The 13552-nt window shown below is 44.0% G+C and overlaps 1 protein-coding gene across 1 annotated transcript in view; it reads right to left on the bottom strand.

Annotated features, from left to right (window-relative positions):
* The window catches only part of TRIM2 (tripartite motif containing 2), an 81436-nt gene extending 69252 nt beyond the window's left edge, over window positions 1-12184 (bottom strand). Inside the window, exon 1 of the mRNA XM_015409033.1 lies at window positions 12120-12184. The gene's annotated coding sequence lies outside the window, so the exon portion shown is untranslated. The remainder of the gene's footprint in view (window positions 1-12119) is intronic.
* Window positions 12185-13552: the final 1368 nt, after the last annotated feature.

Genomic DNA, 13552 nt, shown 5'->3' with positions numbered 1-13552 from the left:
CTAGTACTCACTCACTGGGTATAACCTTGTGGTTCAAGGCTCAGTTGGTTTTAGTTATACTTGAAGAGGCTTTGCTAATTGATTACTCAGTTTAGAAAGGTTTGATATGACAAAAGTATGCTTGCTTATAAGTAGGGTGGCCAACTGTAGGTTGGGAAGCTCCTGCAGATTTGGGGGATGAAGACTGGGGAGGGTGGGCTTTGGGGAGGGGCACGACATCAGTGGGGTATAATGATATATGGTCCACCCACCAAAGCAGCCATTTTCTCCAGGGGAATTGATCTCTGTCATCTGAATATCAGTTGTGATTCTGGGAGATATCCAGGCCTCTGCTGGAGACTAGCAACCCTACTTAGAACTGAGTGCCACTGAGATTAATGTAATTTAGGCTAAACCTAAAAGCATTGCTATTCCCACCACATTGCTGATAACCTTTTCCCGCGATCCTCCAATGGTACTGGGTGCAATTATACCAGCAGTATGTCAAGATGGCTGCCTATATGACACTTTGGTGGGACTCAGACTGGACCTTCTACCAGACAAGCACCAGCATTTTACATTATGCACCAAAGGGCTAGCCGAATATAAAAGGCAGGGAGAATTTGGAATCTGTGAGATCCAACAGCACCATCTGGAATACAATCTCCTGGTTCTTGGCACCTCATTGGTCTCCTCTAGGGCTGCCAGCTCTGGATTGGAAATACCTGGGGGTGGAGCCTGAGGAGGGCAGGGTTTGGGGAGGGGACTTCAATAGAGTCCGCCTTCCAAAGCAGCCATTTCCTCCAGGTTAACTGATCTCCGTTCCCTGGAAATCAGATGTAATCCCAGGAGGTCTACATCCACCACCTGGAAGTTGGCAACCCTAGTCTCTTCAGTATACCACTTCCTGATTTAATCTAACCTCTTGCCTCTGGACACTAGCACCACTAGAACCCAAATACTACCAGTCTATCACAGTTTATATATACTGGGCAAATAACTGCACTTAGAATTGTGGATTTATTCCCATAGCCTTCCCCTAACTCATAATTCAGAAAACATTAATATGATACTTAGCATGCCAACACTCAGTCTAAACAGAGCAGGTAGCCTGTGACAAGCTTATCACCAACAACTTTGGCTCCCAGAGATGGGAATTAATTATGTGATAAGAGGGATTGATACCATGACCAGCAACGACATAGTAACAAGACATTATAGAAGTTTCACATGGTCTAGTTATCAATAATTAACATTTGAAACAGCTTCAGGTCACAAGAGGCACATGCATATACATACCCTCAGCCCATGTTTCAATGTTAAAACGTACCCACAGAATCACTCTCAAAATTATTTTCCTGAAGACTTCATCCCCTGGACTGAACAGATCTATACAAGAAGTTAATCAATGGTCCTGTGCAAGGATTCCTCTAAGCTGTGGAGTCTTGTGAGCAAAACTTCTACTTTGTGAGCTACTGGCATTAAAGTTGTGAGCGAGCGATGTGGCTACTGCATAAATCAGTTTGCTCTGGAGCCCTCCTTCCTGAGCCGAGACAAAAATGTGTGAGCCGGAGGCTAAAAAGCGGTGAGCTAGCTCACACTGACTCAGCTTAGAGGGAACACTGCCAACAGCTAGGGACTGCCAAAATAGTTTTCCACAGGAAACAATGACAATCACCCATAGAGTTGCCAAGTGACTTACAGTTAAAAGTGGGGGGGAGTTGGTCCCTGGCCGGGATCATAGAGTTCTCAGGCTGATTGCTAGAGCGTCAGCTGGCGACGTGCCCAACATGATGACATCACCTCCGGGTGACGTCACTGCGCAGGGCACATCGGCCTGAACCAGACACGTTGGTGGTGGGGTTCCCCCGCCGGCCTTTTCCGGACCGGCAGATTGGGGACCCTTTGAGTGGGGGAACCTCTGCCCTCCCGGGGGACCTGGCAGCCCTAATCACCCATGCAAGGATTATCAGCATTCAGCAGTGAGTGCCAGAAATTCTCAAGTTGTTTACATTACTGCTCCTAGAATAAGACTATGTCCTAGGTTCATAAACTACACTGATGCTACACAAAGTGGTTTTCAACCACTCTGGAATAATTTCTGAACAAAAAAGGAAAACTTAATTTAACATCAAGGTGCAAGCTTACCTTCTCTGTTGGATGTCTTCTGTCTATCAACCCCCCCCCCCAAAAAAAAAAAAACCTTTGATGGTTAAAAAAATACAGAAAATGACCAAGTATGAACAATTCATTTTTTAAAAAAAAACGTGACAAGCTTTGCTGAGAAAAAAAGAATTGCCTTTCTGTTATAAAGATACTTTTTTCAAATTTAATGCGCACAACATCTGGCACTGGTTTAGGATTATTTTTTAAAAAAAGCCGGAAATATTCGCTGTTCTTTGCCCTTGCATTTCCTGCTTATGCAGCATCCCACAGTCTCCTTGGGCACTGGCAGCTAACTTTTCCAGCCAACTCCTGACACACAGAAAGCTGAGCAAAATCCATTTTCTTTCTACAGTCTTCCAGCTGGTATTCTGATCTCTACAGAAAAAGTAGGCGCTTTAAATGTTCTCAGCTGAAGTGGCTGAATTCTAAAACAGAACAATTAAATCATCTGGTATGGAAAGCTTTCCAAGTGCCAGCTTCTGACCTGACCTCCCACAGGGCCACCTCAGCCTCCTCCCAGGCTTGGGGAAGGGCTGTTTTCCACCTCTCTCCCTCCCCCTTCACACTAATACTAACACAGCAGAATGCCTGCCAAAAATCTCAGCAAAAGTGTTTTTCCCCACTTTCATAGAAAACTTCTTAGTGAGAATTAATGCATGAAGTTATAGTAAACTTTCAGTATTTAGAAAGACCGTGGTGAAAGAACATTAGCTGCTAGTTTTGAACCTGAAATCAACAGAACAATTTTTTTACAAATATTTGCTCCACAATTCTACATTGTGGCTGCAGTACGATATGTTAAGACATTATCCCCGAATATTTCCAAATTAAATTACTGTCACCATTTTGACACATACCAACGATGTAGTAACAACAGCTGGAGGAGAAGGGGAATAAGAACATAGTTTGAGCCTTAATATTCCTAATCCCCAGTTTTCTGTCAGACCTTCAGCATATTCCATTTTGAGTTACCTTCCAGACCACGCACACATCTGTTCTTCATAAACTGAAGCTAGGAGCCTATAGCTGTACTCTGCCCATTTGTCATAGAATCCCACAAGCTAACAAACAGGAACCACAAAGAGACTGAAAATACCCAATAGCCAGCTAAATTGCTTAATGTTGTTTTTACAAACCTGCCTGATTCATACAGTTGTCACCAGTGCAAAATAAGTATTCCTGCAGACAGTCTTAAAACAGATCCCTGACTTGTTTTATGAGCCTTTAGTCCACTTCCAATGTTGCATCAGTGTATAAATCCATACACCTAGTAAGACACACTGAGAACAGAGCACCACTTATTTGAAAAATGTCTACCACACCTTTTTATCATATTTGGGATTCAGGGAATTAGAAAATATCCAATCAGATCAACACCCACCTGGGTTACCTGTACCATACACACCATTAAAAAAAAAAAGATTGGTCAAGATGCCAGGATGACTGTAGTTTAGTAGTAAAGACAAACCCTGCACCCCCTCCAATCTGGCCTCAGCTGCTCTAATTTACAGTCTGATGTAATCACAAGAGAGAGAGAATAAAGCATGTAAACACCACATTCCTGGAGCAGATCACATAATTCGCCGCAATTATTACAGCAGACCCGGGTTGGGCATTAGGACTGCCAGAGGGAACACTGTCACAATATTATTTCTTCCAGCTGGCCGGGTGCACAGATGGCATGCAAATTTTGACACAGTTCAGAAGGTTCCAGTTGCTAGGGTATTTGCACACAGAGGTGATGCAGTGACCAAACAAGGCCCACCTTCTAGCCACACAAGGCCTGTGGTCCCTGTGCTGCTGCATGACAGTTCCACTGGCAGAGGAGAAGGGGAGTATCCACATAGCTTGAGGCTGATTCTTCTTAATCCCCAGTATAAGCTCACCTTTATAACTCCACTGAATTTTTTTCTTTCAAAACTCTCACACACACTTGGGATAACCTTAGGAATACAGGGAAATTCCATGAATCTGCCTAATAACATTCTGAACTCACAGGGAGGGGGGAAAGAACAGCTGTATTTCCATTGTGCAATCGTATTTCACATCATTTTTTAAAGGCTGTATCACATATTTATTATAACATCACTTGGGTTGCATTCAGACCACACGTCAAGATGAAATTAAACTGAAAGTGGCACAAACCCATCTTGTTATTGTTATCACACATGCATCTCTCTCTTCTTCCTTGTGGAGAGCGTTGTGGGTAGAGTTGCCAGCCAGCAGCTGGCAAATGGCAAGAGTCTGAGGGGATGGGGACATGAAAGGGTGCCATCAGCACAATGGTGCTGTATCACTTCTGGGAAAACCTGGAAGTGATGTCATGCTGCTCTAGGAATTGTCAGAAACTCAATGGTTTAGCTTAGAGTTTCCAGTGATTTCTAGAGCAGAGTTATGTCACTTCTATCCCTGGAGGTATTCCTGGAGGTTATGTAATGCTGTCATGCTGATGGCAATTTTTAAATTTACAATAAAGACAGTAGCTTAGCCACTAACAGACCTGTAAACAAAGTAGAACATCATGGCTGTAGGGTACAAATGTAGCATTAATAACCAATTTATTTATATAAATATTATACAATAACAAGCATGTGTTTCAATCCATAAAAATTTAAAGTTTCCCCTCCTCAAGAATGACACATCAAGTGTATCAATTCCACAAATGTCTTCCAATGGGAGAGAACCCTAAGGCAATGATAAACCCAGTTCACAACTCCTCTTTCAGATAAGATGAGCAGTAACAAATCCAGTTCACAACTTCTCGTTCAGATGAGACGGGTTGCCAGCTCTGTTCCCATTTTGAGTGCATCAGTAAATTTTAAAGCTTCAAATAATTTACTTTTCTCCTGCTGATCAACAGAGTGGTGGCAGGCAGCCAGGGTTGCAAACAGGAGATCTCCTGCTATAACAGGAGCCTTGTCAACCCTAATGGGAAGGGGAAACTAATCCATGGAATATAAACTAATGTTTAAAATGGTCCAGTATTGCAATTTTGAGGGGGGGGGGATTAGCTTTGGTTGAACCACGCCTGCATTCATATGTCACAAGTAAACAAACTTAGTTTGAAACCAAGATTCTGTCAATGAGCTCCATATGAGGAGAGCAGCATAGACGGCAAGCCTGGCAGAACCCCAGGTGTCTTCATAGTCATGATGTCTGAATGAAGCTAAATGACTCAGCGGCTCCCAGCCAAATGTTTGAATTGCCTTAATATTGTGTCTGAGATAATGTCAGGGGATAATTATTTCTGGCCTTTCATTCGTGCACTGGACTTGCACATGCAAGTCAGCACAGTGTGACTGTTAGAGTGCTGGACTAGGATCTGGGATACCCAGGTTGAAATCCCCACTCCGCGAACAAAGTGGGTGACCTTGGACCAATCACACTCTCTCAGCCTCACCGACCTCACAGGGTTGTTGAAAGGGAGAATACAGATGGGAAGACTGATGTGCACTGCCTGAGCTCCTCAGGGGGAAATTGGGCATAAAAGATACTACATAAATAAATAGAGCCATCAGTGAAGATGGATGATAATCGTGCATGCATGAACTCGGTTTATAGGGTTGCCAGATCCCCATAGAATTTTGGCCCAAATACCAGAGTGTCATCCCCTGACATTGACAACATGATGACATAACGTCTGGCACACACCAGAAGTGACACCACTGGCAACATAGCCTGGGCCTCCCTCCTGCTCCTGATAAGTCATCCACCGGCCAGCTGATCGACAGTGGGGCGTGGGGCCTGACTGCAAGAGAAACACACCCACCCACCTCCACTGGGGGGCTGACAATTTTATCTTATTTATTTATTTATCAGATTTATATGCCGCTCAAGCCCTGTTTATACGTTACTTTGCAAAGCGGAGTAGTGAGTGTATCTATAACAACTATGCTCTTTATTAAGTCCTGACTATTCTGAACACATCAGCATCTGGTTAAGTTCATCTACAGCTGCTGGAAGTTCATCTTCATACAGATTCCTCTACATACCCTGAATATCAACAAGGAGCAGAGAGCAGGTCAAGATAAAAGGGAAGGCAGAGGAATTCCTTCCTTGCTGCTGACTCATCCCTGGCAAGGAAAGAGAATCTGTAAACTGGGACAGACGTTTTCTTGTATCCTGAGAAAACTGTCAGTTTTTGTATCTTCCTGAACTTTGGCATGGATACCTGCAAGTTGTCAAACAGCAGATGCCAGGGAAAAATCCAATAGGCTACTCACACTCTGATTTTAAATGTAAATAACCCAAATGGAAAAAAATCGCCTCTCATTGTTCAGTGAGAAGAGCATTAACAGCTGTACTTTATGCACAGTGGAGCCTGATGGCAGGGATGAACAGTGGATTTGAGGGGGTTGCCCTTTTGACCCCTATATTGGCAACAGCTTCAATGAATGGGTGGGAATAATTTTCCTCCCATCACATCATCGTGTAGGCCTTAACTGAAGCCTCTGACGTGGCTGTGGAAATGAAAGGGCCAGGCAGAGAGCTCAGCTTTCCTCCTCCCTACCACCATCTTGGTGAAAAGGATATTGTTTAGGATAAGGCACATCAGTGGGGCCCAGAAGTGGGGCTTCAGCCCTCAGCCACACCAGCGTCTTTGGTCACATTGCCATGCAACTAAGACAGCCTGGCCTTTTCAGTAATCCAATTCCAAAATGTATTTCTCTCCCAATGGAAAGAAAGGGACACCCTGCATTAATTACCCCCTATAAGATGCACAGCTTCAAGAGCTACTACTTACTAGAGGCCAGCCTCTGTAAAGCATAGAAGTGAGTGCTTCTGCCAGAAGGGCCATAATCGATTTAAAACAAGAGTGAAAGCTGAAGGCAAGCATTAAGGCTAAGTCCTCACAGCTGCTGCCTTCATTCAAGACAAAGACAGCCAGGAGCACAGGAAGCTTGTCTTTAAAAAAGACAAGACCTTTTACTCTAGGATACCCCAAATAGGAAGCTAGCCATGGGCAGGGTGGCTCACTTTTGAACTGTACCTTTAATTCTGCTGTTTAGATTTCTGCTTTGCTCTACAACCCAAATCCTATTTCATTGTTTATTGAATTGCTCATCCTGTTGATTGTATTGACTCACACTGTGTAATACACCTTGAGTCTCAGTGAGAAAGGCGGATATAAATAATGTATGTAAATAATAACATCTGTTTTATCTGCAAGCAATTACCAGGTGGTGTTTTTCACTTCCAGTGACGAAATGCCTCTCAACTGGTCATTTCCATTTGTTAAACCTTGATTAAAGGGGCACTTTCCCCCTGTCCAGTTGGCATTCTGTTTGCCAGCTGGAGCACTGGTGGGTTGGGAACATGGGGGGAGGGAGAAACTGGGGAAATAGCATTGTCCACTGCTATCCCCTCCTACCCTGCCCTTGTTTTGCTGCTACTCTTAACCATGAGGCCTGTACTACAATTCTGCCAAGGAGATGGTCTGCAGAATTCCATAAGGCCAAACTACCTGGGATGATGGAGTGTCATAACTGGAACTACTAACATGGGATTTGACCCTAAGCATCTAGGGACGGGCAGGATCTCGATTAAGAGATACAGGACTAGGAAAAAGGAGTGTCATTCTCCCTGTACCATTTACCCAATTAGCCCACTCCCCATGGAGAGGAAAAAACACCCTGTTGTATTTATCTTCTCCCCACCATCAGAAGCCCGAAGATGACATCTCTAATCAGAGAAATGGCCCTGGGGTTGGGGGGTAAAGTCTACCTCCTTCCTCGTCCAGATCGGGCCAGCAAGCTAAATTTTAGACCCAGATTATGTGTTGTAATCAAAGAACTCCAGTATTATTTAGCCCAGGGTTGTTTGCCAAAAACTTACTAAACCGAGGGGCTTTGGGGATTTTGTGGCATAGGGAGAGGGATGCTGCATTAGCAGTTTTTCCAGGTGATGCTGGCACTTCTCCTTTCATTTTCCATCTATGGAATCAGAACGCTCGGGATGGATCCCACGGAACCTTTCCACCAGGGCTGCCACCTGCCTGGAGAGAAAAAATGTCCTGCTCCTTTAACTATTTATTTACCATGTCATGAAAAGCTGCAGCTGCCCATTTCTACATCTTAAGCCTCTGTGAAAGGGACATGACAGTTGGTAACCTTAATTTCCATCTGCAGAGCTTGACTCTCTTGCCTCCTCTTCTTGCTGCTATAGCCCAAAATGCCCCATGAAATGCTGCTTTTAGGGGAGGGGGCCCCATTGTGGACTGCAGCAGAAGGAGAGAGGGGAGAAAGCAATGTTTCACTGGCAGAAATCCTGCTATCCATGGAAGGGCTCCATGAGATCCAGCCCCCAGCTTATATTGTTGCAAATGCAGATCACATTTCAAGTGAAAATAACAGATTAACAACATTCACACTCCAGACATTTAAAAATAGAATTTTTAAATAAAGCTAACCAGCTGCTGCCACTAGTGCATTCTGAAACAACCCTTATCAGATTCTTTTTTCTAGTTCACTCTCTATTCTTATCAATATAAATATTTAAATACTCCTCTGAGTAGTAGCAGTAACAGAAGTTTTCAATGACCAAGAGAATGGTCCAGTTCCTTTGCTGTAGCTGAACAGGTCTTGCCTTGTAAATCCCTTGGATGTGAATAAATAAAGGAATAAAATGTCTGTTCCTTTCACATATATTGAAATCAGTTGCCCTTTGTAGATAAGCAATGGCTACAGATAGTCCCTTGACAAAAGTAGCAATGACAATAACAAAAATAAGTGTTTTCAACCAGAAGATAATTTAGTTCTTTCTTCCACAATTCTCTATCTTTCCAGCTTCTTACATGATTATATAGGATAAGTGTTATTCTTAAATATGTACCAGAAGGGGAACGTTTAAAATTTTGTCTCTTAACTTACCAATTTTTTAAAAAGCAAAAAAAAAATCCATTGGCTGTCTGAAAATTCAACAGATGACATCCTGTTATTAGAAGGGCACAGCTATTGAATGCCAAATTGCAAAGCTGCAGTGAAAAGCAGAGAACCCCTTCCTGACCAAAAGATGGCATCCCTTTGCAGGGAGTCTGCTTTCTTCATGGTTCTCTCTGATATTTTGCAGATTTTGTAGGATTCTGTTCAGAAGGATTTTGCAATAAAATTAGAGAGAAGTTGTAGTGGATAACTCACTGAAAATGTCGAGACAATGTGTGACTGCAATAAAGAAGGCCAATGCTATGCTGGGGATTATTAGGAAGGGTATTGAAAACAGATCAGCCAATATAATAATGCCCCTATATAAATCAATGGTGAGACCTCATTTGGAATACTGTGTGCAGTTCTGGGCACCACACCTTAAAAAAGATATTATAGCTTTGGAAAAAGTGCAGAAAAGGGCAACTCGAATGATAAAAGGGTTGGAACACTTTCCCTATGAGGAAAGGTTAAAGCGCTTAGGGCTCTTTAGCTTGGAGAAAAGACGACTGAGGGGTGACATGATCGAGGTTTATAAGATTATGCATGGGAAAGAGCAGGTAGAGAAAGAGGTACTTTTCTCCCTTTCTCACAATACAAGAACTCGTGGGCACTCCATGAAACTGCAGAGCGGTCGGGTTAGAACGGATAAAAGGAAGTACTTCTTCACCCAAAGAGTGATTAACACATGGAATTCACTGCCACAGGAAGTGGTGGGAGCTACAAGCATGGACGGCTTCAAAAGGGAATTAGATAAGCATATGGAGCAGAGGTCCATCAGTGGCTATTAGCCACAAGGTATAGCTAGGGGCTCTGGGGCAAGTGATGCTCTGTCTTCTTGGTGCTTGGGGGGGGTCAACAGTGGGAGGGCTTCTGATGTCCTGGCCCCACTGCTGGACCTCCTGATGGCACTGGTATTTCTGGCCACTGTGTGACACAGAGTGTTGGACTGGATGGGCCTTTGGCCTGATCCAACATTGGCGTCTCTGATGTTCTGATGTTCAGAGTTGTTTCTCACATACCTTGCAACATGGGGAAAGCACCTGAATTATATCTTTGGCAGATTCCACATGGGGATTTCCTCCATATGGAAAGCAGAAAACCCTCAGATTAAAAAAGGGGAATATCCACATACGGTCATGCTCATCCCAAGCCACAATGCTTGGCATTCCCAGGGCTTTCCCCTTTAATCTGGAGAAAAACAAAAACTGCTGGAGCGGCTGCCACTATGCCACTAAAAACACTCCTGTCACTACTGTGACAAGGGGGCAGAGCTAAATTCCACTTTGACCATGACACAGGACAGCATGTTGCTGTCTGGCATTCTCCCCCCACCACTTAGTCCTTTAATGGATTTTCTCCCCTTTCCTAACGAGCCCTTACAGTGTTGCTCAACAAGGAATTGGAAGGCGTGTATGTCAGTGTTGTGTAGTGACTAGTGTCAGACTAGGATCTAGGAGACCCAGGTTCAGATCCCCACTTTGACATGACAGCTCACTGGGTGATGTTGGGCCAGTCCCTCGCTCTCAGCCTAACATGCCTTGCAGGCTTGTTGTTGAGAGGATAATATGGAGGAGGGTGGAAAGTTGTAAGATGCTTTGAGTCTATTGGGGAGAAAAGAGAAGCATGACTACCTATTCCTGGGCTGCAGGCAGTCCCACCATGACCACCACTGCACCTGTGCTTTTGCAAAGGCTCGGCAGGGGAGGAATGGCATTTGGGGGCAGTGGCAGGATCAAATGGAGAAGGACAGGAGGACGGGGCTGCTGTTCTCATTTATTCCTGCACTGCTCGCCGCAGTGGCAGGGCTGCATTTTTCACATCAGTCCCAAAGCAACCTTTCTCTGTTTGGAAGAGCCACGGAAACCAATTAGAAGTTAGGGTCTAAGTGTTACATATCAATTCCCAGTTGGTGCTGGTATAGCAATCTGGATCAGCTTGGCAATGTATTTTAGAATGCGGAACTAGGACTGGGGAGACCCAAGTTTAAATGCCTGCAATGCTGTGAAACTTACCAGCTCATTATGGGACATCTGAAGAAGCTGCCTGTGATGCAAGCAAGCTCATGTGGGAATGAATACCATTAACCTTTTAGAAGCCTCTGGACTTCTGCTTTATTATGCTACAGTAGACTGACACAGCTGCCCCACAAAGCCAGTCGCCGTCTCTTAACCTAACCTACCTTAAGGTTTTTGTCGGGATAAAATAAGAGGTGGGAAGATCAAGAATCCCCTCCAATACATTAAAAATAACGTCTCTAAATTTTTTTAAGATCATTAGTGTCTACAAAATATTTTGTCTATGTTGATTAACTTTACATTGTGTCTAAAAGCCAGAAATTTGCACAGCAAAAGTATAGAAATTTTCAAAAATCTCTTAAGGCTCCAGAAAGCTGTGAAGCTTTAAACCTCAATCTACCACGCCATGAAAACGGCAAATTCTTTACAATCACAGGCAAAGGGGTACTCTCATTCTGCTGACAATGGTTGCTTTACTACTAGAAATAAATTTGGTACTCTAGAGCAACTTCAGCATTTTTCAGAGCACTGGTTTTTTACAACATGCCATCTCAGAGATGTCTACAGTTTTGCAAAGGATAGTTTATGTCCTACAACACACCCACCTCCATCCCCTGGGCGCACACTTTGATGTATTACAGAGCCTTCATACATTTTAAATCTCTTAAAGCACTTGATGCCAATTAACTCACGACTTTTCTTTTAAAGTTTAGACCTTTCCAGTAGTTCTTTGTCCTTTTAGTCTTATCCTGCTGGTTTCTTTCTAGCTCTGTGTCTATTATCCTCCAGGATGATCTCACTCATGGGAGGTATGAATAGAGAAATCTCCAGGAGTGTGTCTCTGCATACAAAGTAGCTGTTCTTTCAGAGGACAGGACTTCCTTCCAAGGGGGAGGGGACGTTTAGCTTCCATCCAGAGTTCTCTTACTCATAAACTTCTCACCACCCCTGCTAGAAGAGGATTCTTGCATAACCCCAGAATAAATTTTAAAACAAACAAACCTTTCCCTGATGGCACAGTTAGAAGTTTACTTACAGGCACTCCATCATGCCCTTCCAGGGACTGAAACCCCGCGTCTCTGAGGAGGAGCGGCTGCTCCCTGCAGCATTCAGACAATTGGTTCCATTATAACCATCAGGAGGCTGAGTTAAAGGGTGGCCTTGCAAAAACATAAACAGCCTGTCAGCACAACCGAAGAGGCGGGGTCTGCCGTATCAGGGGACAACGGGAGCCAATGATCAGCCTCTTTAGCGGCTGTTTGGTGAAGATATTGTGTTTCATTCTTAAGAAGAGGAGCGTGGGGGAGTGAGAAGAGGCTGTCGCTTCACGGAGGAAGAGGGGAAAGAATGCTTAGAACAGAGGGATGGATGAATCAATAAGTCACTGCAGGAAAGGGGCAATTTGCGAGGTGTATGAAATGAAAACCTGCAGGAGAAATGTAATACTCGACCTGGACTTGTTTCTGTGTTAAAATAAAAAGCAGGTGTTTGCAGCCAAGTTATAAGCCATGCTATATTTTGGGAAGGATCAGTTGCTCTCTTAAATTCTTGAAAAGCCTTTCCGTGCCCAAGGATGTGAGTAATTGTTTTCAATGTGGCGTAAAAATATTTTACCTGAAGGAAGAAAGGATGCAACTTTATTGCTGATAGGGCAGGTATACTTTTAAGGAGCTGGAAGAGTGGTGACAGTGTTGGACTAAGATCTGGGAGCTCCAGGTATGAATCCCCAGTCTGCCATAGAAGCTTGCTGGGTGACTTTGGGCCAGTCACGCACTCTCAGCCTCACCTACCTCGAAGGGTTGTTGTGAGGAGCGGGATGGCCCTTAGGGGCACCAAACTGCACCCAGCCCCGTACTCTGGGAGTTTCTTGATTATTTGTGTTTTTCATTCTTCCTAAAATGCATTTATTTTTGAAAATTGGTGGGCGCACGGGGGGGGGGGCGGAGGGATCCTCGCCTAGGGTGCAAAATAAGCTGGAACCAGCCCTGAGAATACAATGGAGAAGAATCAAATTATGTAAGCTGCTTTGGGCTGCCCTTGAGGAAAATGCCAGGGTATAAATTGAAATAACAACAACAACAACAACAACAACAATAATAATAATAAGCGATGTGGCAAACAAATGCAGGAGGTACAGATTGCTATGCCATGAGGTGCCGTATTTTTGCCATGTTGCTTCTGAAAGTAACACTGTTGCTCACATTGGGGGGTGGGACCGTCTTTCCTTTTTTATGCTAGACTTCTGAACGACAGATGTCCTGTGAAGACATGTAATGAAGTCAGGTTTGTCCACTCTATTGAAAAGGTGAATATGCTTTTAGGACAATCCATCCCAGTTTCTGACATGCTTTTCTCCATCCCCCCTCCTGACACATGGGAGAATCTTCAGATACTCTGTGCATCTTTAACCTTAGCCAGCTACAGAGGCGCAGCAGGGTATCAGGATAAGGGAGTCTTGTCAGGATGGAG

This window comes from Gekko japonicus, unplaced genomic scaffold (assembly GCF_001447785.1).
Source record: "Gekko japonicus isolate JY-2015 unplaced genomic scaffold, Gekko_japonicus_V1.1 scaffold24, whole genome shotgun sequence".
NCBI lineage: Eukaryota > Metazoa > Chordata > Lepidosauria > Squamata > Gekkonidae > Gekko > Gekko japonicus.
The sequence above is the reverse complement of the archived record's forward strand: the minus strand, read 5'-3'. Positions and strand labels throughout refer to the sequence as shown.